At 37.0% G+C, this 25,573-nt stretch overlaps 1 long non-coding RNA gene across 1 annotated transcript; it reads right to left on the reverse strand.

Moving 5' to 3' along the window:
* Nucleotides 1–864: 864 nt before the first annotated feature.
* LOC115923472 lies at nucleotides 865–6,690 on the reverse strand. The gene is made up of 5 exons (XR_004063903.1): nucleotides 6,614–6,690; nucleotides 4,514–4,616; nucleotides 3,874–3,968; nucleotides 2,987–3,090; nucleotides 865–2,138 (listed from the first exon to the last, which is right to left on the reverse strand). It is a non-coding gene; the product is annotated as an uncharacterized LOC115923472 (long non-coding RNA).
* Between the last annotated feature and the right edge of the window lie 18,883 nt (nucleotides 6,691–25,573).

The following is a 25,573-nucleotide window of genomic DNA, read 5'->3' on the forward strand; positions in this document are numbered from 1 at the left end:
TATGACCAACGTCATGTCAACCCCTATCCCACCATATGCCGACATAGGACAAACGTAATGCCAACCCCTTTTCCACCATGTGCCGACGTCTCCCTGACGTAGGACCAACGTAATGCCAACCCCTTTTACACTATGTGCCGACGTCTCCCCGACGTTGTCCTAACATAATGCCAACCCTTTTCCCACCAAGTGCCGACCCCTCCTCCACCATGTGCCAATGCTAGACCAACGTTATGCCAACCTCTTCTCCACCATTTGCCGACGTAGAAGCAACGTTATGCCAACCCGTATCCCACCATGTGCCGACGTTGTACCTCCCCTTTCCAGTTCATGCCAACATCCTTCTGACATTACCAACACCAACTCAAAAACATATTCACACCAACATCAGTCGTCCGTTCATAAGAACATCGTCAAGATCATACTACATCGGACATGTACAATCATTCAAACACATGCATCACAACGTGACAAGAAAAAGCCAAGTAGTTAAAGATTGGATTAAATAAATAAACAGAGCAAAATCCACAAAATGAAGATAGTAACAATTTCATCAAAATTAGACTGAATTTGAGAAAAGTTCATTATAGAACTCGACTTAGATCCCTCTGGAAGATATGTATAATAACAATATTGAAGCAAGAGGGACATGTTATTTTAATTTCGTCATGTCTATTATCTTGTACATTTTAATCACTATCAAAACTTGATAACAACTTATTTGTCCCATTTTAATGAAAAGTTCACCATCTTGCTTCTTAGAATTTGCTCTGAATACATCCCCCTCCCTCCAAAACAAAAGAACAAGGAAAATAAACTGATTTTGTGATAAAACATACTTTATTTTATGTGTAATAAACAAACTGTTGTAAATGTGAATACAATTATTGTACATCTTTCTTTTGTATTTTCGTGAATTCGAAAAAGATGTAAACGTAGTTTCAAGTTCAAGGTATCTCAATGTGTCACAATATAGGCCTACTATCAATGAATGCTAGGACGATAGGAGCTGTTATAAAAATGAATTGTCGCTTACACGTAACACAACATAACATACTGAAATTCATTGTACGAATATAATAAACAATCCTCACAATTTCCCGAGTAAAACAAAAAAAAACTTTCTGGCAGACGAACACGATTGCTTATGACAAGATTCCTCTACATATGTACAGCACAAAAATATAAAGAAATTAATAAAGTGTCCACCATTTGCATGCCAAGAACTAGGCAATTAATGTAAACAATGTTCCATAAAAAATATAAAAAAATAAAATTCAGAGAAATTGCCAACATTTTTTATGCTTAGGCATTTCAGAGATGCTGATACATTTCGTCGCCATATCTATTGTTAACACATCTACAAACTTTTTTTTTAGGAGGGATAGTATACATTGCTTGAATGTGTGAAGTAAAGCAATCGCTAAATGTTTATATAACAAGAGAGGAAATTTGAAAGTGAAGTAAGAAAGAGCAGAGCTTGTAAAGGGAAAAACACAAGTTTCTTCACTCTGATATACCACTTTCAATATTTCTTTAAATTGAGAAGAAGGTAGTACGAAAAACATTCAGTCACTTAGATATATGAAACATTTTTTTCTTACCTTTGAAATTCTTTATAGCATGCATTTAGTTGACACGTTATACAGGCATTCAAATCAATTACGATCTTCTTCGACTCATGGTATAGCTCTCTTTTTAAAATTGGGCCATTAGTGAAATTTCACCACAATAAATAACAAGTAAAGATGCATAGCACACTATTTAATAACAAAAGTAATTGTTTATGTTTGTGTACAAAACATAATGCCTGCAGAGCTGGCTAGCAAGCACCGTAGCTTGCCTAAGCGGAGATCGTTCTTGATATAACATCACTAATCCTTTGGTCAATCATTCCGAGGAACTCTGAGAATTTTAAGGGCGGGGTCCACCATTAGACGAGCAACTTGGAGAGGTTTTCAAAAAATTGTAAAAAATATAAGGAGGCATTTATTTATGAAACAATTGTTATTATGTTGCTTTAAAAGGGTCTTGATACAAGACATAAAAGTTTTAATTTCCTAAGGCAGTGGACCTTTAAAGAATGGTTTAGTCGGAATCAAAATCTTTTCTAGCTTGTCGTGGTACAACTTCGACATCTGTGGCAAAAAAAAAGAAGAAAGAAACCAAACAAGATTTAAAAGCAGATCATGGAAACATCACCTTGAAATAGTATGGATATTCATCAAATAGTACGGCATTCAAGGGAAGTAGTCTTGAGTGGCACATCCTCCCTAGTTTTGATGAAATTTCATGAAAATAACTTCGTTCAAACTTTAGAGCGAATGACCCAGACGTATGGAAATTAGAAAGGAATGGATTTCTTTTATTTTTGTCTTGTTTAATTAGAATAGCATCAAACACTCTTCTTAACAAAGGAAATATTCATTTGAGGTAAAATGGCAGTAATATTCTTCAATAGAAAGAACCAATTTATAGTATCTGTTTGCTCAGTGTTGAGATGCTTGATTGATAACAGTTTAACGCCCCTCTTAAGTGTTGGGTCCCAAAATTAGCCAAAGAATAGAAATATATATGACTGGAAAGCCAATACAAAACTAGACAACTTTGCTGGACACAATTTTTCTTCATAACGATTGCAGAAAAAGTTACAGCCCTTTGAATTAGGAGTGTCTGGCAGAATGCGGCAAAATTGTCACTCCCTAAAATAATGGGGCACACAGGGGTTTCATGGTTGGTCGCACAAAGAGTTACAAATGTGGAAGATGTAAACATGGCCATGAGGACGGAAAAAGCTGCAGAGGATCCAAGAAAAATCATTCAGGAGTGCATGGAGGCATGGCAGAGAAAGATGGGACATTGTGTAAGACTCCAGTGGGATTGCTTCGAAAGGGAAAACTCAAAGTCTGTAATTTGGGTATATATTTCTTTTGTGATATCAGTCCTGGAACTTTTCTGACACACCTCGTATATCTGTTCCACTTACTTGGCATCTGTGGATAGCATCCTTGAAGAAAATGCCTAAGAGCAGGTTGGTGAGTTGAAGGTTAATTCTTCTCAAATGCTGCCTCAATGTTGCCAAGGAAAATGCTGAAAGCATGAAAATGAAAAAAGGAGGGAACAGTGACGACTAATGATGCATTTTTTTTTTTTTTGGGGGGGGGCTTAGGTAGTGACTAACAATTACCTACATTTCTTGAAATATAATAAAATGTTTAGTCTTTCTGTTTTTTGAAGAGGTACATGTATGAACTTACTATAATATGCAACTTGTGAATAATTTACCTGTTGCTGATTCTCACTTGCAGAGAGTTTGAATTAAGTTACATTGAGCTCCTATCCTCATGGATGATTCCTATAGTCATACATATATCGGTTACAATCTGAAAATGCATTTTTTTTTTTTAAATACATGAAACATTTCATTATTTACTTCAATCGCATTATGGTTAATGTCACCACTCCAAGCACTGCCATTTATTTCATCATTGGCATTGAATTGCCAGTGACAGCTTACCATTTCCATAGTCTAGTGCCATAGACTTTGTACATGGTGAAGGTATACACATGGAATGAGAGGTGAATCGAACCACACTTTAGCCCCTTTCTTTTATCTTTAGAACAATCTTAAGACATTTATTGAGTTACATGCATGATTAAAAATTGTACATCCATGGGTAGAATTTTGAATGATTCCTGCCAAGTTTGGTTACATGTGATCATGCATTTTGACCAAAAAAATTGATAAATCTGTTCCCTTTTCCATTTAGCCCCCACCCCTGATCCTAATGAACCCACCCCTGATGAAGGTGACAATAGCTAATCTTGAGCCTTCTGTTCATTGAGCTTCAAATCAATCCCAGAAAGTCATACCTGAATGAGATTAGCTGGGTGGTCAATGCTGTGCTGGAGGCTAGGGTGTGTATGCATGGGTCACAGCTGCAGAAAACACCCTACAAAAATTGTGCCTAAAAAGAGAATTTAAGAAAAAGTCAGTAAGTGACCTGTGCAATTAATACCCATATCAGGGCTGCACAAGAATTAGGTCATAAGTTTCAAGAATAAGGTTATGTGCCAACTAATGCCCAGAAAATTGGATTGTTTAGGTCTATCCTAAAGGTACGCTACAGCTCTAAGAGTCTATCAGTTCAGTACGTACCATCTACAGGTCCTTTGGATTCAAAATTACTGAGTCTGTACTCTAATAAGTAATCAATAGTCTGTCCATCATCAAAGGTGTTCAAGTCTAAGATTGAGAAGAGCCACCTACGATTCAACTATCTATTCTTTGCGCCCTCTCTCATCTGCTGCAATCATAAACCAACTGGTCCAGCATCGTATACATCCAGATCCAGAAATCGTTACAAGTGTTTTCAAAACTTTTTCCTAGAACTTACATTCCATTACCCCTCATCTTGCTGCCTATTCTTCTATCTAATTTAATTTCTTATTTCAATTCAGTTTCTTTTTTTAACACTTACACTGAATAGGATTATAAGAGGAATTATCTTACTTGGAAACTCTGGATAGAACCCTTGTCCTTGTCCTTCAATTGGTGAGCTGAGCCTGAGGGATATTTCTTCTCAAATGCTGCCTCAGTGTTGCCGAAGAACACGCTGAAGACAGAAAACAAAGAAGCAGTGATGATTAGTGAGGCAATTTTTTTGTTACCAAAATCATTAGCTATTCTTTTTTGGAAGATGGGAGATGAGTATGTGGTCCATGCATGGATGGACCATATACATACATGTATGATATAGGGTCTAGAGTCTACTCCCAACTAACTTATATAGATGTAGATCCTACACATGTATTAACACTTATGTATGACATTAGTTTAAGTTTGTCGATGTTTTAGCCAGGCATTAAGTTACTGAAGAAATACAATGAATACAAAATTAAAATATTGAAAACACAATCAATAATAATAATAATCCGCTTTTTTATAGTGCTTAAGAGTAAGACATTAATAATGTATCTAAGCAGTTTACAGATTATTATTACCCCGTCCCCGGTCATCGGATTCAATCAGGATTGCCCGCACACAATCTATGCACATTCTCCACTCCCTGGGGGAGTATTCCAGCCATGCATGCAGTCTAGGTCTAGTCCTTATTTATAATATTTCAAAACTTATTGATTTTCTACACTCGTAGTTACTAGTACAATAAACCACCCCTGCAGGCATGGGGCTCACTACGTTAGCCCCATGGTGTATACCTATCTTAAACGCACAGGCAACAGTGTTTTTCCCCCCAAAGAACTGGTTAAATAAACTTTTCATGCACACTGGTTTTTGTTTATTAATCTTACTTTGCATTTGTCAAGTAACTATTTCAGCAACATTTAAACATTAAAATATTGTAAATTTACTGAGAAAAAAAAAATAAAAAAATAATGTTATCAAATAGCTCAACATGTTAGCAATGAAAGTTAATATGAAGACAGTAAATTTATTAAATAAATAAATCCTCTATTTTTAGTGCTTCAACATACTCAACAGTGTTGCACTGATGTTTTTTTATTAGCCTCTAGATACGTAAATGTAAACATTTTGACAAAATCCCAGTTACTGTTAATGTTATTACATGGCTAGAAGTGTAAGGACTAAGGGTGACAATAAACCTACTAGTAAACTGGTACCTAGCAAATAATTTGAACAACATAGTCATAGAATCTATACTGTGGCGGAATCAAGGGGGGGGGGGGGAATCGGCCATGGCCCTCCCCTTCTCCTTTTTGTTTGCTTGTCAAGGAATATTTTGGGTAGATCTAGATCTAGACTAGATCTAAACAGACACTTGAAAAAGCTAAGGATCATTTTTTCCACTTTTTTCGCTGGTCAGCGAATTTTTCTGGTGCCTGATGAGGCCCTGAGGCTGAGCAGACTTCGGCCTAGACAGGAATAACCATCTTTCTGGGGGCATTCTTTTGACAAAATGACAGAGCTCAGAGGCATTTAGAGAAGCCAGATATGCAATCTCAGCGGATCCAACCGTCAACGCCAAATAGAGGCTGATATTTCGGTCCAACTTCGGCCCTCCCTTTTGAAAAATCCTGGATCCGCCGCGTCGCTGAAATAGATCTAGATCTATACTAAGACTAAGTTGCGGTGTATTGCATATTGCATAGTTGAATCTAGATCTAGACTCTACACACTAAGTCACTAGACATCAATAGCCGTGGAATATGAGGTTGTTTTTTTTTTTTACAATTCTGACATTTGCTTGCTTTTTCCTCGTATATCTAGACTAGTCTAGATCTAGATCTATACATACGAAAATTCCACACTTCTACTGCAATGCGAGCACGTAAAAAAGTAACGTCTAGATCTAGTTTACTTTGTCTCTAGCTTGCAAAATGACCACAGCCTTCCCAGCAGGCCAAGCCCAAGGCCAGGGTCCCAGACCCAGACCGCGGAGAGCCTGAAGCGTCGGGCCCCAGAACAGGGCGCTTCCGATGGGGACTGCAGTCTGCTAATTGAGCAGTCTTAAAATTAACGTTACACAGATCTAGAACTGATCGCGAAAAAGAGCAAATCTGTTAAATTAGCTGTTTGTTCACTTTTACATTGAATGACCCGGCCATAAATAAGTAAAAGAAGTGAACTAACCTTCAATCCTCGCGATTGCAACCGGCAACTTCTGGTTGAATTCAGTCGATCTACCGTAGACGTAAGTTAGTAGTACATACGTACAATTCCTGGCATGGCATGGCCGCCTGGCTATATACGCTATTACTGCATTAAGCATGACAGCGAGCGCGCTAGCGCCAGCGCGCGCAGTCTAGTCTAGCCTCGCGGGTATTATGTTGTTAGCCCGTGGACTACTGAATTCTCTCACTCCCATAGGCTTAATACAGGGACCACCCGGTTCCAGTATGCAATGGACTTATACGAGATACTATCTCATTAAAACGAGATAACTATCTCATTAAAACGAGATAACTATCTCGTTTTAACGAGATACTATGTCGTTTTAACGAGATACTATGTCGTTTTAACGAGATACTATCTCATTAAAACGAGATAACTATCTCGTTTTAACGAGATACTATGTCGTTTTAACGAGATACTATGTCGTTTTAACGAGATATTATCTCATTAAAACGAGATACTATGTCGTTTTAACGAGATACTATCTCATTAAAACGAGATAACTATCTCGTTTTAACGAGATAAAAATATTTTTACCATGTCCCTTCCCGGGCTCCGTAGTTACGAGTGTATTGACTATTCATGTATTTAAATGCTGCCTATTAACGCGTAGTGCCGTGCTAAAGGTCAATATGCATTAGCGTTGACTCTTCATATGCTTTGCTGGAGTGTATTATTACAGCTTAAAAAATGTAATATTTGACGTTTGAAATCCTTAGACATGGGTCCATTTTTCACAAAAAATGCTTAGACATGGGTACCTATTTCAGCAAAAGGACCCTTGGATGTGGGTATGGGTTCGGAGGTCTCAGCCGCACACCTCCGTCCGACTATAATCTGAGTACCCCCCCCCCCCCCGGGGGTTCCGATCTGACGTCGAATTTAGAGATCTCCGGAATTATTGCTTTAAAATTATTGATCTAAATAGATTTGTGCAGAATATAAGAAAATTACTGATAAAAATAATAACGTTCCTAAAATTCTTTAGGGAGATACTATAAGTTATAAACCCCACACACTCTTGCAAGCACCAATGATTCTTCAAGCCCTTGTGAAAAGTGGAAGAGAGAAATACATTAGAACATTTCAAATGAGATCTCCTTCACAAATGCCTACGACAAGCTGCTAAATGACCAGACACCACAATGAAGTGAAGGTGGAAGAGACGTTGTAGACCCGTCTTATAAAGAGTTGCGATTGATCCAAATCAATCACAAGTTTGCAGTACTACCCTGTCTCTTATGTACATAGTTGCTAAGGATATTAACTCTTTATAAGACAGGGTTCAGGTAGCAGTAGCAAATATGTTATTTCGTAATGAAAAATACACCCACCAGACAAGATGTTTGCAAGCAAGCTAGCCGCATACTCGGATATGGTGTAATTCTGCTTCCTGGATATGAGGTGACGGGCCGGATGCCTATTAGATGCGTTCAAAAAAATGAGGGGAGCTTGACACCATCCCACCGCATCTTACGGTTATGGGTGAGGGGATGCGAGTGCATGTTCTGATTCCAACTTTCAAGTATATAGTTTTTAGAGAGTGACACCAGTCTATCATTTGAATCCAGGTCTGTTATTATCTTACACATAGCTGGTTAATTGATTGCGCCAAAATACCTATCTCTACATATTTAAAGAATTATGAAAACTGCTGACTTGGAACTTTCTTTAAAAAATGTCCATACATATGGTTTATATTATATCTAAATTCGAAGTTCATTTCTTTTCTAACACAAAAAGTTATAGCGCTCTAAAGTTGACACTTTGATATGAGCTAAAATGACAATTTTAGTTACTAAGGGCTTTTATCTCCTTTTAGCTACGGTAACATAGTGAGATGAAAAATAGAATATATCGCGAGTAGATGCTATCATCAAGCAGATGGCATTTTTGATAGGTAGTGTGATGTCAGATGATGCAGTTTCATCATATTTTAAAGATATCTCTCCCTTAATCCTTTATGCATGGGTGTTTTTTGAATATTTTATTACTATTGCATGTTGATAGATTTCATTCAAATTTCATCTATGCTCGTTTCTTTCTTTATAATTATTTGTACAGGGCCCCTCCTGGTAAGTATTGCTTTCTTAGTGGTCCTTCCAATGTATATTTTTGTTAGTATTCATTATGTAAATATTGTGTTTTTATTGGAAGAAAAAAAAAATGAAAATGAAAAAAAAATATATATATTGAATAAGGCACCGTTATTATTGGGGGCAGAGACCGGTTGTGCTCCCCCAATCTGCCAGTGTGATAATGATAATGATGTTATTCGGGAAATTGACAATTATAAAAATATGTGCACTTGCAGGCACATATTTTTATAATTGTCAATTTCCCGAATAACATGACGGCATGTGATTGCGCAACCGTTCACATTGTCATCGCGTGAGAATTATGGCATTGCGAAATACATGCTCATGTATCAGAATGAGTCACTTGCGATTATACAGGGCGTTTCAATAAAAAGTTGACCCAACTGTGGTAGCTCCTATTTGAAAAGTCATAACCAATATGACTTTGGAATTGCTTTCTTGATGAAGAGTAACTAATTTCTTTCCAATGATACCCTATTCATAATAATTTCTGCCACGGGTGAATGAGCACTAGGGTCTTTAACAAATGTTGTCAAAATCGCCTTGTTCCAAGTTTTGGCTTTAGGGGTAATATTGGTCAGGCCATATGCATGCGCTTCTTTGGTCTTAAATTATTTTAAAAGTTAAATTGTGCCTTGTGCTTCATTGTTTAAAATGAGGCAATGTAACTAGGTTTTCACAGAACCTTGTTGGAATCGACAGGATAACCTTTAATTATTTTAAACAGCCTATATAATAACTTCTCGTCTCATGATATATCCAAGTTCTCTCTGCTCACCTGTCCACTGCGCCATTTCACATGCGTAAGGAGCATAATGTGTTTATCTCGAATAACAATCGAAAACTCAAAGGTTACTGGACCCAAATGCAAGAAAGAAGATTTATGATGATAAATATCAAAGAAATTGACAACAGACTTTTATTTTTTAAAAGGTAACATCCCTGATAAACTGTTATCCATTTTGTATCACTCAATGAGAAGCTTACGAATAAAGGAATAAAGGAACATTTGTTTTGGAATGAGATAACACACATAATGGATTTTGACCCACAATCATTGCTTCAGCCCAAATTAGGTACAAGAGGATTTTGACAATACTTTTGGAAAAGCCTGCTGTCCGGTCACTCTTGGCAGCCCAATTATGAAAATGGTATAATTAGACATGGGATTAGTTCTTCTTTACAATAAATTGAAGGTGACACAGGTTATAACTTTTTAATAAGAAGCTACCAATATTGGCTAACATTTTTTTGATACACTCTGTATTAGCGGAAGTTCATTGTATTGCTAAATGTACATGGTTATATGTTCACGGTCACATTAAATAAAGTCGTCTGTTTAGAGCCAGAAGGACATTAATTCTTTCTTTTTTCGGGGAGAGGGGATGGGTAGAGAGATAGATACTGGAATTATCTCGTAGATCTCATTCTGCTCTTTCTAACGCATTAGATAAAACCCTACGTAGTTTTTGGATTAATTGCAATGTTTTCCAATCTACAATCAAATGTTAGGCTACCCGGTCAGACAAAACAAACCGAATCGAAATTAGTTGCCGAGTAGTGGAGCATTTTATATATTTTTTAAAGGTGATATTTTAAAAAAAGTGAACGAAATTGGTTGCCGAGTAGTGGAGCATTTTTTGTATTAAAGGTGAACGACATTGATTGGAAGAAAAAAAACATTACTTCATTTCCTCATCGACAGTTGGAATATTTACACGAAACTTTTTTTTAAATTGTAATAAAGGCCTATGTGTGAAAAAAATATTTAAGACAGTAAGAATCGCACCCAGGAACTATCTCCATAACGTACTTATGGTTAGTCCACATGTCTTGTAGGAGTGCTTTTGAGAGTCAATTAAGCGTTAAGTCAATTATTATTAACAAACATGTTATATTTTGTTTATGTACAAAAGTTAAAAACAGCACTTAGTTGTAGCACTGGCAGCAAGTGGCCCGGAGCAATATTCGCATGTACCTTACAATCCCAAAGGCATATTACATTCTCATAAATTATTGAAAGTAAAATAAAGCTTACCATTTTGTTTGAAGAAATGAACGGTTGTGAAAAATATTGCACATTTATCGATCAAACTGGTTCATCTGTCCCGATTTTACGGCCTGAGGTCGATTCCGAGAGTCCCAACATTCCAACAGGAAGGTTTTTTTTTATTCTTCGTTAGGCAAACATATATGCGCGGTGCAGGTGGTAATCATGACCATTAAATTAAAAGCATCCATGGTTACTTTGAATACCTCATCGAGTCATTACTAGAAACTAAATGACTACATAACGGTGACGCGCGGGCTGTGATATCGTCCCGTCTTTTCGTATTGGGAGTCTCGGGAATCTCTCAAAAAGTCCATGTAAGACTAGATCACCGAATTAAATGTCCGAGTTCGCCGGATAAGGCATAGCACATGCGCAGATAAATGCAATAACATGTAGTGCATGCATGCAAATATAGTGACAGCCCCGGTCCCATTTCATATTCAAAACTTCATTCGATTACAATTTATCTAATCGAAATAATATATACTTTCCCGAACAGTATGACAAATATAATATACAATACGTAAAGCCTTGAGCAGAGCCAAGATCTGTCAGTTTGTGGCGGTGTCAGGAGCGGCTAAAGTCTTAGCGTACTTGTATTCTCATATTTCAGACTCTGTTACGCACAACGACTGAAAAGGGTTTGTTCCTGAAACAAGGGGAATTGGTTAGGGGAGGGGGTGATGTAACAACTGTCGGCCTGTGTTGAAAGCATGGGAAGTGAAGTGTGCTGAAGCAGGGTTGGAGGGTTGTGTAATTTCAGCCGTGCTCCCTGCATTCCATTCATATACCCCCCCCCCACCCACCGCCCCCGGCTTTACAAAAGCCTGTACATCAACAGTTTAGATTAAAGAATAGTCCAGCCGGCAAAACTCCTTTATGTTATATCCTTGTTATAATATATTACTCGCTTCCCCCTTCCAATCACCCCCCCCCCCCAAGCCTTTCATCGCTAAAGCTCACACAAAACACTGACAGAGGCGGCTGACGAGCAAAGGGAGCCCTTTCTTGGACTTGTGCCCCCTTCCTAAATCGACCAGATTCTCCGACGACATGTCTGGTATAGGGCAAATAAATGCGAATCAGGCCCGGACTTTACGGTGCATATAATTGCTAGATCATGCGATTGAGGTATACGTTAATGGTAGTTGGTAGCGCGGCGAATGGGAAGCGTTTAACTTTTTGATGTAAAAAGTGCCTTTACCGAAATTCCCCAAAGTTTTTCAAAGAACAAGAAAACAACATGTTTGCATAATTATTCGGCCTACCTACGTAAGGACTTGGCACACCTACTACTGAAAGTACAGTGCGCATGTCTCTTCCTCTTCCTCTACTTTATATCAATTATCCTTGTTACTTTGATAACAAAAAGCATGATGCAAATCATTTTAGCATATCTCTGTCTTTTATAATAAAAGGTTCAGTGGCGTAATGAGCAAAAACGTTTGGGGTGGCTGACAAAAAAATTCGCATCACCCCGCTGAACGTTTTTCAAAGTGGGGTCTTGGGGCAAAGCCCTGGCGGGGGTCAAGGATGGAGCCCCCAAAGTTCAAGGGGTATGGGCATCAGTGGCGGATCAAGAAATTTCTTACCGGGGGGGGGGGGGGGCTCAACATGGCATGGGGGTGAAATATATGTAAAATGATGAAGCGACAGAGCGAGGCTTCAGCGGCTAGGGAGCGGAACGACCAAGCGGGGGTGGGTCTGGTAGAGGGTTCTGACCCCCTCCCGAGTAGGAAGCATTTGCAATTTTAGAACCACATTTTCAGTGGGGGAGGGGTGGGGTGTAGAAACCACCGATTACCAACAAAACTAGCCACCAATTAATTACCGACAAATATATTTATGCCAATGTTCATATGTCTACAAATTTAACCCTTTAAACCCGGGCCAGTAACTAGATTATTATTTTGTTTTCCCCCTCCCGAGCGAAGCGCAGAACATTTGACACCTCATTGAATTATTAGAGAAAGAAGACGCTCCGTTGTAACGTTCTCGACTCTTAATTCTTGTTTCGCCCCTCCCGCGCGAAGCACAGAAGCTATGACATTTCATTTAATAATTAGAGAAAAAAGACGATTCATTGTACTGTTCTCGACTTGTAATCCTTGTCTGAATTCAGTTCTCCCCCCCCCTCCCGCGTGAAGCGCGGAAGCTTTGACGTTTTAATAAATTATTACTCTTAATCCGTGTCTGAATTCATTTTCGCCCATCCCGCGCGAAAGCTTTCACGTTTCATTAAATCAATAGAGAAAGAAGGCGATTCGTTGTATCGTGTCCTTGTCTGAATTCAGTTTCCCCCAAGCTTTGACGTTTCATTAAATTATTACTCTTAATCCGTGTCTGAATTCATTTTCGCCCATCCCTTTCCCGTTTCATTAAATAATTAGAGAAAGAAGACGATTCGTTGTATCGTGTCCTTGTCTGAATTCAGTTGCCCCCCCCCCCCCCCTCCCGCGCGAAGCGCGGAAGCTTTGTTGTTTCATTGGCATTAAATTATTAGATAAAGAAGACGATTTGTTGTACCGTTCTCTACTTCTAATCCTATTAGATCTACCTCCATATATGTGGATCTTTGTTAATATTCCATGTTAAAGTATGTTTCAATCTATTAAAATATATAATTAGTTCACCGAACTTGCTAGTTTGCTAGTGAGAGGATTGTTCAAGAATGGAGGATGGAGGACTGACTTAGCTATATGTATATAGCGACTGTGAATCAAAATTTTGATCAAAAAAAATTGATTCAGTCGTTCAAAGTAGCTGCATGGACGAACAAAATATAACTTTAATCCGTGACAATATTGGAAATAGTCTCCATAAAGATTACAGTGTAATTGAATCTAGAGGCTGTCGCATGCCTACTGTCGTGGGGGAGGTAAGGGGGGGGGGCTTTCGTACGTGGCTCACTTAAGCCTATTTCTAAGCTGACATGCAGGGAATTATAATAAAGTAAAAATGTAATGTAAATGTAATGTACAAATTTGTGAGGTTATATTTTTGTTTTTGTATCGAGAGTATGCCAGCTTTGGTTAAGCAGGGGCCTGCATCCGCCCTCCCCCCGTATCCGCTGCTGGTTTACTTTTTAGTCAGTGTTTCCGTACATTTTTCTGTGGTCGGATACCTGGCAGAATTGATAATGAGCGATTGCGAGAAGAAAACAATTGAACTCCATGGTAGGCCTATAATCTATGCATACAGATCTTCCGGATAAGTGGCATAGGCATTTGAAGATTGAAAGGAGAAGATGATTGGAAAAGAAGAGGAAGAAAAGAAAACAGATTTTTCTGTTTTTTGGAGGACGTAATTTTTCACCTTCTTTTTGTCTTGTGGAATAGCTCTGCTCTATAATATCACAGTACTCTATTAAAATATGAGGCAAATTGTTATTAACTAGATTAAACATGAAGCAATCTTTTAAATAGTGGTGTTGTACGAGTTGTCCATTCACTAAATGTTATAGCACGAACTTCCTATATGTGAATACCAGTGGCGGATCCAGGGGGGGGGGCGGGCCTGGGGAAAAGAAACATGTAAAAACACGTTGATTTTGCCTTTAGGGAGATGGGCCCTAACCCCTGGCGCTCAAGGGGGGGGGGTTGCGATTTTTCGAATTTTCGAGGGCCAAACAAAAAATACTGATCCTACGAGATAATGTTTGACCACATTGAACAAACTGAAATCGGTAACTAAGTCTGTTAACCATTTAAGAGGTTACCCTCGCATGCCATAGTTCGATGGTTTACCTAGTAATATATTATGATTAGTTGTAATAAATGCTTTCTTAAAATCGATGAAGATACTGTAAGAGGTTTGGAAATTACCCTGGCTTTAACCTGTAGAGGGCGGAGTGCGGAGACAAGCCGACACGCACTCTTTGCTTGTACCTCTCACAGGTGAGTTGACTAAACTTGAAGTTTGGACCACTTTTATGTTTATTAAATATTAATATAATGTTATGCTAAATGTTTGTTATGTAAATTGAGTATTGTGTCAGAACGATTTCAGTGATTATTTTGCTGTATCATGTGGGTTGATATGATTGTAGTGGAAGCGGGGATTTAATGTTAAAATGTGCGATGCTTAACGTTATGATTTGTTACAGGGCCTACATTCATTTATATTGTAGTACATGGTCATGTACACTAATCAATTGAACGCGGTACCAAAATTGGGTGTAGTGCGTGCGCGCTAATGTTGTACCTGGCCCCAGGGCCAGGGCCAGGGCCAAAGTTACGCTCTAATTTATGTGATGAGTTAGTTCTTGGTTCAGGAACAAGGTCAGTGAGAAATATAGGGAACATAGGAAGAAATGCATGTTGTTTGCATTTTGGTTGCTAAGGGGATATTAATTATGGCACATCAAACAGTGACGATTGAACTTTGTTTGACTATTTAGCCATTAATGGGTTTCTAGCGCCCTCTATCATTGTAAACCTTATTTCTCATTTTGCAGATCGCTTTAAAAGAATATTGTTACATGTAAAATTGATATGGAATAATAGGAATAAGAGCAGTAGTGAAGGTAGGCCAGGAGATTGTCAGACTTTGTTGGAAGTAAGAAAAGTGTGGAAGATAGATATTTAGATTGGAGTGGTTGATGAAAGTTGTATTTGATGCAGATATAAAGAGATTCATAGTTTCCAGGATTTATCAATATATTTTGATTTTTAAAGCAGATATATTTTGTCTTTGTTCCATTGTTATGATATTGTCAGTTTCATTATTCATTCTATAATATGTGCTTACTTGTGTGTTGGTTTATCCCAATTTGTGAATGTGTTGCTTTATATGCGTTTTATATTGACTGTTACTTATTTGTTTAAGTATTTTGGTCAGGTATTTACCTGTGTTAATGTTGAGAGTTTCAGCTTAATTGTACTGTACAGTGTCAATTGGTTTTTAAAGGGCAAATTTGCTCGTTTTATATTTGATAAAATGACGTTTTGGGGAATGCATGATCTCCATGATAATGTGATATGTAATGTGTCAGTTACTGGTTACTACTAATAAAGTGACTCTTTGCTTGTTCCTCTCACAGGATCTGTATGTCTGTCATTGATCTCGAGATCTCGACCACCTCACAATACCGAAAGTTACTTTCCCCTGATCTATGTATTTCAATGTTGAATTCATCAAGTTAATAAATGACAATGTAGTACCATGTTTCTTCCGAAATCCATATTGATTGTAATATAATGTATCATTTGTTTCTAAAAATGAACTAATCCGATATCTATCAATTTTTCTAAAACTTTTCCTATAACAGGTTGAACGTATGAAATTGGTCTATAGTTACCTGGATGTACTCTTGGCCCTTTTTTTATGTAGGAAAGTAACGTTTGCAATTTTTATTTCATCTGGAACCTTGCCAGTTTCTTATGACAATTAATTTAAATATATATGCCCGTGGATGTGAAATTTGGGGAGCACTATCTTTCATCAATTGCTCTGGACTGTTATCGCGACGACATGCCTTTTTTGGTATCAAGTAGCAAAACTTGACTTCTAACTTCAACTGCAGTTATTGGTTTCGAATTCCAAAAATAAAGAAATTGCTCTATATATAGTCTGCCCCCCAAAACCACCATATGCCATATTTTCATTCGGCAATTCATTTGCTAAATTCGGTCCAATATTTACCCCGAAAAAGTCATTAAATACATTATCAATATTAGATGCAGATATAATTTGCATATTTTCTCCATGAACCTACTTAATGAGTCTATCCACCTCATCACTTCTCGGTGATATTTATTTTCCAACTTACGATTCATTGATAATAGCCCATGTTTTATATGTGTCGTGCATAAATTATTATTATGTAACAAATTGCAATAGTAAGTCAATTTTCCCTTTTGGGGGAATATTTGTCAGTACATTTCCGTACTCTTTGTACTTATCAACAAGACCCTGACGATGATTTGAAATAATAACTTTTGAATACATCGTAGTTTTACATGAAAAGATGTTATGATCCCTCGAGAAATATCCATGTCATACAAAATTACTCGGTCTGTGCAAGTGGGCAAACAAAAAGAAAAGAAGGTCTACTCTTAAATATCCATTTTCACAGGCGCAATTGATTCTACGTCCATGTGCGCACGTGCGGGAGATCTGGGTATACCCACTTTTAAAGATGTAGACCAGCCTAACATCGAATTTATTTGAGCACATGCAGAAAAACACGGATTAATAACTGAAATTAGAGAATATATTCATGAAAAGTGAAGTATACTAGCTCATTTATTTTTAGAGATCCCTGCAAAAAAATTCTTGGCCAACGGTTCTCTCAGTATTTTGTATGGATTCGTTTTTTTTTGTTTTTTTCTTCTTCAAATTACTTCATCGAATTTTGATGAAGGTGTATAAATCCAAATTAAAATAATATATTTTAAAAAGTCCTGAAATAAATGAATTATCATTAAAACATATGAAAACAAAAATAAACAAAACAAAAATTGTTTAGCTATATAAAAATACTGTACATAAAATATGATTCAACAAAAAGCAGTAACAAAAGTATGAATATCCATTTGGGTGATGATCGATGTAGCTACGTACTGCAGACTACCTGAGCATAGTTATTTGTTTTATACACCCCGGGCCAGGGGCGGCGCACAGTGGGCCAGGGAGGAACCAAAGTGCGCCAAAACTTATTTTTGGTGATTTATGTTTTTCAATTTTTTTTTTGCCCAGTTGATTGGTAATACATTTAGGAATACCACAGAAAATGTTTAATTCCGGTATGCACAATAAGGGTATAAATTTACTCCTTCAAACAGCAAAATCCTACATATTCACAGCTTTAGTGCAAAAGTGACTTATTTTATAAATCTTTCAATTTAACATGAAGCTTTTAAGTTATTGATATGAAATTGCTCTCACATATTCCTGATAGTTCATTTCGTTGCATGATTAGGTTAAAATTAATAGAAACACAATCTTCATGATGTATTATAGGGTAATTCACTGAATTTTTTTTGGACTAATTATCCATGTTTTTTTATAAATCCAGAGGAAATGTTTAGATTTCCGCAGAGTTCTGCTTAAAATTTAATACCACCATTTTCTCTGATGCCTAAGCGTTAGGTGATACCAAATTTGGCTGCCCGATCTTGCCCGTTGTTATGTTAGAGCCGATTTCCCTTGCCACATTGCCCCGAAAAACGTGTTGTTTTTGGGGTCCGCGGCTGAATCATGAAGGATTTGCGGTACGTGGGGGCGCGTGACACTTGTTCTGACACCGCGGACCAAAATAAACACATTTTTCGGGGCAATGTTGCAAGGAAAACGGCTCTAACATAATAACGGGCAGAATCGGGCAGCCAAATCTGGTATCAACTTAAAGCTTAGACATCAGAGAAAATGTTAGTAATCAAATTTAAGCGGAAATCCCTGGAAATCCAAACATTTCCTCTGGGTTTATACAAAATAAATCCCCAAAAATGAGTTTTGGCGCACTTTGGTTCCTCCCTGGCCCACTGTGCGGCGGAGCGTCATCCAAAAATTGGGGGGGGGGGGGGGGGTGCACCAACAAAATAGGGCACTTTCTGGAAAAGGGGGCACCTGCAATAAGAAACCTATAAGCGGAAATATACAACTTTTAGACATTGGAATATATTCCTACGTTGTGATTAAATTATGAGGGATTATTTCAACACTTTTTTCTCTCTTTACATAGTCCAAGATACTACTTCAGCATCATTCTTTGCAGTAGGGTGTGATGGTCTGAATATTTATTTGCGAGAAAGAGGTCGCATTGTGAACAATTACATCTTATTAAGAGGAAAAACAATAGTGGTGGGGCTTTTAGCACACTCTAATCATCAACGACTAAAATGAACATTTGATAAGAAAATTAATTATATAAACTCTAAATGCGGGGAAATAAAGACAAACTTGCTCTAATAGTCGCTTTATGGACGACAGCGTAGGCCTACTTCTTATAAGCTCTCTCTCTCTCTCTTCCCTCCTCCGATATCCCCATCCCATCTCTGTCGCTCTCGTTCTCTCTTTTTTCTTTTCTCTCCTCCCCTTATACCCCTCTCTCTATTCATCCCTCTCTCTCTCTCTCTCAGCATAACTATCTGTCCCTCATCGTTTCGCAAATACAGAAGACCGACCATAAGTGTACAATGTCACCAACAGCACTTTATCATTTAGCAAACTTTTATTCATCAAAATTGGTTTCAAAACGACACTCAGCGTTGACCTATGACTGCAGGTTTGAAAGCAGTTAATTTCTACTTTGACATTATGTATGACACTTTTAGTTCAATATGAATGAAACATGTAAAACGACCGATAGAATTTAAATAGAGAACAACATAAGCTTAAAAAATAAAAACACAGTTTCTTTTTGAAAGAAAAAGAAAGACAAAATACCGTATGGTAGGCAATTAACATGTTTAAAGTCACTAAAGTTTTCTTTGATTTAAATTTGTAACATAACACTATATTTCTTTCATTATCAGAGTATCACTTATGAACTAAGACAAATTACAAAAATGACAGATCCTTGCCGTCACAAAATGTAGAATGTACACTGCCCTCATAATTAATTCATACATAATCATGTTATCATCACAAAAATGATCGTTCGTAATCATTTCTCTCGCACGTGATTACTAATCATATTTAATTGCAAGAAACTCTACAACACAACGTATCACCAATATACAAGCAGATGGTATCTCCGAAGTCGCTTACTAGCTGTAATACATAAACATGATACTCAAGAAAACGTATGTGTGAAAAATTCCAGACTGGATAGCATTGTACGGAAGCCTCAAGGAACGTCATACATACTTGAGGCGAAGAACAAGCTCTATAGAAAACTATATACAAAACTATTTATAACACAATATACAAAATCACTCTAAAAAATGTGAGGTTGCACAATTCTTGGATACAAACATCGAAATAGTATTACATGTATATATACATAACATTTTCTTTCCATTTTAATTTAACTCGAAATTAAACAAACAAAACTCGTAAAAAATTCGTCTTTTACATCACAAATTTCGACTAGGCTTATAGTCTCAATATTTCCATACTCGTTCAAAATATACATAAAAAATATCTGAATCCCAGAATAAGATTACAGTTATTTCACAATCTGTTTGTAGCTCATGTTGGCGATATTTGACACATATTGTACGTGAAGCATTGGTGTCAGATGAATCAAATGAATATCATGTGAAATTCCAATTATTTACAAGTCTTGTAACATAATTATTACAACAAACTGCAACGTTACCTTGTTACAAACTGTCACTCATAGTTTTGTTTTAAAACAACTACAACAGTTTCTGTTGGAATGATATAATTGTTTTCATCATTGACATACTATATTTAATAAACATTTCTACAAGTAAAAAGCAAATGTCCGTGGTCGTTTTAAATATGAAACTTTGTTTTGTATGAAAATCTGGAAACATGTATGCAAGGGTAACAACTAGTGTATAAATGGAAAATTGAGAATTATAGTATATTCTCCAGGTAATTAGATTGATCAGTGTAGCGACAGTCAAGAAAACAAAGGAATCTTCAAAATATCACAAAGAATTCTGCATCATAATATATACATACTCATTAGTAGACGATACAGGTAAACATGTCAGTGTGACAACAATAACAACAACAATTTAAAAATCTATACATAAAGGCATACAAAACTATACAAAGGGGGTTATACTTTGGAGAGGTTTGGCACAGATACTCTCAGTATTCTGTAAAAGCATTTTCAGTAACTTTATATAGGCTATGTACAAAAGAATACTGTTAATTTCTTAAAGATAACACTCATCTTCTGTACTAACTTGAACTAGACCTTGAACTTTGAACTTTAAGATTTGATCCAACTCAACAACATGTTAAGCGACTTTCTTGAAAAATTTCTTGAAAAACGAAAGAAAAAACATTATCAAAATAACTGTACAATATTTTATACACAATCGTGCAAATATCAAACCAACATTGTATTTTTATCATATTTTGCTTTTTCCTTTTTCTTTTACTTACTCATCTGCACATAAAGAATATAAAAAACAATTATATACACAAATGCACATCATAATTAATATAAACATACACATACTGACAATGAAGAAAACACACACCCTATAATAGCTCACAGGAGTGGTACGCTCTGTATACAAATAAAAACTGCAATAATATATTGTCAGTAAAACCATCAAGAGAGTCAATCAAGATTTTCCAAATTCGTGAAATGCATCATTTGAGATAAAATGGAATATGCCAATCTTCATGAACGACACATAATTCTCGGTCATCAATTTGAGCGCAAATTCAAGGGTAAAAACCCCGCTCTTTTCATATTTCAAAGTGTGAAGGAAAATATACCAAGTGGTGTCCGAAATATTGTGTGAACGAAATTCAGTGAAATTCAATAACATTACATTAAAGTTCCCTGTGCAAAACTATATACAGTGTATGTTATATTTGCGCAATATGATTTTTTGTTGTTGGAAGTACAGTGCATCTTCATTGATTATGTTCTGTGTTAATACACGTGACAGAAATCTTCGTAATTTATCCTTTTTCTGTAATATCACCAAATGTTTTGTACATACTAACTGAGCTAAAGACACATAATATACAAGCGATTTATTCCTCTCAGTACTAAGCTGCAGTCTATAAGTATAGATGTCTGCGAAAAATACATTATAAAAACATTCACTCTTTTCATTCAGTAGTTGACTGATTTATTCACTTTTCTTCGTGCAATCCAAATACTGTAAATACTTCAAGTTAAAAAAAAAGGTGTCAGCAAACAATGTTGTTTCTGCAGTTGATATTACACTTATGTACAAACGTGCGATATAATATATATATATATATATGAATTCACCTTCTAAAATGCATCATTATCAACGCGTCCATGAAATGTCTTTTATTTTGAAGCAAAAAACAACAATAACAACATCCCTAAGTCTTGAAAATATTATTCAATATTATTTCAATGAGTTAAAGTCAAACATGAAGTTCATGTATTAAACAGATATAATTCAGGAGAATAGAGTACATCCATTTATCTTGTTTAAACTCATCCAGATTACTAACATGACCTGGTAAGTTCCGAAGTGCGAATTGCCATGATAAAACTTTCGCATGAGTGAAGGGAAACAAACGACCCTTTTTTCGCAATTCAGCTCAAATTCTTACAATATAACGGGTCTATATTACAGGTAGACTATTTACAGTTAATATTTTTGTCAATGTTGTTATGTTGAAATAGTTCAACATGATAATAATGCAAAATTCTTCTATATAAAGATGCACAATTTGCTCTCTGTACATGACAGAATCTGTGTCAACAAAGAATGATATATCAATAATATTACATTAGTGACAGTATTTACATATGTACAAAATAGTATGTAATATTTGTATGATATGAAATCTGGAAGATACTACATTTAAATCAATACATTGTTTTGTGGCGCCAATGGCTTCATTGTATTCGGTTGATAGAATGTTTTGACGCAATCAGAACAGATATATAATATTCCAGAGTCTTGCAGACTATTGAATATGTACAAAAGTAGAACATTATTTATATTCATAAAATCCTCCATCATATGACACTTGAATAAAAAATTCATTCATCATTACAACATTATAATATATCAATGCAACTTATGTATGTGAATAAGTCAGTGAGAATACAGTACATCAATTATGGTCTTCCTAACTACCATATATTAGTATGTTCTTTAGTTGCTTTTAACATCATAAAACATATATTCACAAAGATTACGATGTATACAAATATCTGTAAATTATAACACTTCTTCTACAGTAGTGCAAAAACAAAGAAAATTTATATCACAGAAAGGGTGTGCACTTAATAACAATCTTGGCAAAATATATTACTGCACATCTATCAGTTTAATGATGACTAATTGAGTTTAAAAAATTGTTTAATGCTGCAAATACAGTTAAATACATCTACACTGAATAGCTATTATTTAATGTATTCATTGTATCACAATTCAAAGCAAGAAATACCAAAAATTCCCATTACAACAGTAAAAGATGGACATTGAAAATGAATAACTATCATTGAATTTACTGAGTGCGGGCCTAATAAATACGGTGGTACTGATTTACGCATAAACTCAATAATATATGGTACATATCAGTATATCTGACAAAAGGGAAATAGTAGTATCACCGAGCAGTTTATTTGAGATCCGCATAGACTTAGTGATCTCATATTTCAAACATTCTTTACTTTCTTATTATTGGTCCTATATATTTCAAACTTTAAATCAAATGTCAATGCACATGATTAAAAGTACTTCGTTCGAATGATACATAAGTTAAAGAAATATGATATCGACCAGTGTGAGAGGGAGAAAAGGGCCTGATGGCATCAGTAGTCAATTCATAAATCTACCGAATTTAATATTATTCGATTGGTTTTTAGTCAAAAGTGATATTAATAAGCACCACATGAATAGATTCTGCGCATGTGCAGATAGAGATCAGACGAATATTGAATACGTGCTTATGAAATTTATGTCATCATTATTAATGTATGCACCGACAGTTCTAAGGAACACAGGTGGAAGCATTCTTCTCAAGAGGGCGAACAAATATACATCCATGACTTTGGCAGTGATAATTCTAAAGTGCACAGAGTGGGAGAGCCCCATGTGTAAAAGATCTGTGGATATTGGGGGTCGGGTGTATCATGGGCTAACTACAAACTGGTTTATTTAGCGCGATTACAAATACTGTTACCGCTTTCATAAGTACAAATCTTCTCGCAAGAGTCTCTAGAAGAATATGGTCACTCACGTCTTGCTTCGATTCCACAATGCAGGTACGTCGTTTATGTGAAAGCAGTGAAAACGAAAATGATAGTTGTGTATACCTAGATACGTATCCTTCGAACCTAGCGTTCCAATGATGTTTGAACCACTGCAAGAATTTTACGGGCGAGCTGGATCATTTCCTCACCTTTGGATTGGTCGCTAAAGGCCTCGTGAGGAATCTGTGAGGAGGCGCACCTATCCGGGTACCGAGCCCGTTGATCTTCCACGAGAGAACTGAGCTGGCATACGTCCTGGAGAAATTCTGATGATTTTAAGTGTTCACTCACTTCACGGGCTAGACTAGTAATATAATGGGTAAAATCGTATAATCCTCTGATGGCAAGTTGAGCAGCTTTGAGGGCCTTTTCTACACTCTGGTGGCACTTGTATGCCACCCACTCTAGTGAAGGCTCATCGTGTGGGTTAAGATCGTGTTGGGCAGCACGGAGATCTTCTTGTCCCTGGCGAAGCCAACGGCGTGCATTGCGGATATCTGGTGATCTCGAAGCCTCAGTGAAAAAGCTCTTCCAGTAACCTGATCCAGAACCTCCTCTACCCCTTCCTCCTCCAAAACCAGAACCAGCTCCTGCCCAAAATCCTGATGCAAATCCTCCGAAGTGAGTATACCGTCGTCGGTCTTCCCTTGCTCTCTGGTCAGCTGACTTGAAAAGGTCGTCATACGATGAACTTGTTTTTGAAAGACCCTTTTCTAGTCTTTGAAGTTCACTCTGGAGATGTTTGAATGCTTCGTCAAACAGTTCCTTCGGACCTTCTGGATGCTTGTCTGGATGCCATTTTAGCATCAATCGGCGGAGAGCCTTCCTTTTCTGCTCCTCTGGAAGCTGCCAGATCTCCTCCAATTCTACAGTCACCTGTTGCTTTGCTTCTTCAATATCAGTCGGAAGAGATGATTCCCGATGACCAGAAAAAAAAGGTCCAGCATCATCTGAGTTTACTTTGTCAGATGGAACGAGCTCCATACCTGATGTGGACCTCGGGATGTCAATCTTGTGCATGTCCACCACATTGGCTTCTATGGGGCTGTCCTTTCCAATGTCGATGAGATAAACTGACTTGAGTGACTCTTGGCGTATCCTTTTGACCACTACTGCGTACATGTAGTATTCACCGTCTTCATCCGTTTGTGCGTACCCTACATAATCGCCTGTGCTGAAAGACGTCCAGGGGTTCTGTTCTATGAGGTGGTAGAGTTGTTCTGGAATAGTACTTCCAGGATTAGGCAACTTGAAACTTGTGTCATCTTCCATTATTTCTACAGCAATGCCGAACATCGCCAGTGCTTCCGGGATAGTACTTGGAGATTCTTGAGATAGCAGGATAGACATTTGATTTCTATCCTCAAACACATTTCCAAGGACTTGGTTGACATGGATTGCAACACTTACTAGTGTTACCATCATATTTCTTACTTCACTATGTTGTACAAACAGCTCATAATCACTGTTGATGAAGGAAGGTACTTTGGTTTCACTACCTCCTATGTCTTGGCCATTGATTTGCAGAATCGAATGTAACTGCTGGAAACATGTAATCTTCAGTCTAGTAAGGCGATCTTTAAACTGTTTCCTGGTCTCCTCGTCCACTTTTCGACTGTTGTGCCTCATGATGGAGCAAACCGCCATAAGAAACTCCTTAGACTGCAGGATTTGAAGTCTTCTTCCAAACTCACATGGTTCGTTTCCAGACAAGAAACACTTTTGCGAATCGTTACCAGTCTTGCTCAACATTTCCTTCACTTCTGCACTTACTGCTTTCGGTTTCATCCTTTCAGGAAGCCTGGCGATAGCTTCTCGCGCGATTCGTTCGTGACTTGGAAAGATCTTGACGAGTGGGAGATTAGATCTACGAAGTCGGTTTGTATAGTGTTCGACATCATTCATTAGAAGGCGATCTG

This window comes from Strongylocentrotus purpuratus, unplaced genomic scaffold (genome assembly GCF_000002235.5).
Source record: "Strongylocentrotus purpuratus isolate Spur 01 unplaced genomic scaffold, Spur_5.0 spur5_scaffold_14, whole genome shotgun sequence".
NCBI lineage: Eukaryota > Metazoa > Echinodermata > Echinoidea > Camarodonta > Strongylocentrotidae > Strongylocentrotus > Strongylocentrotus purpuratus.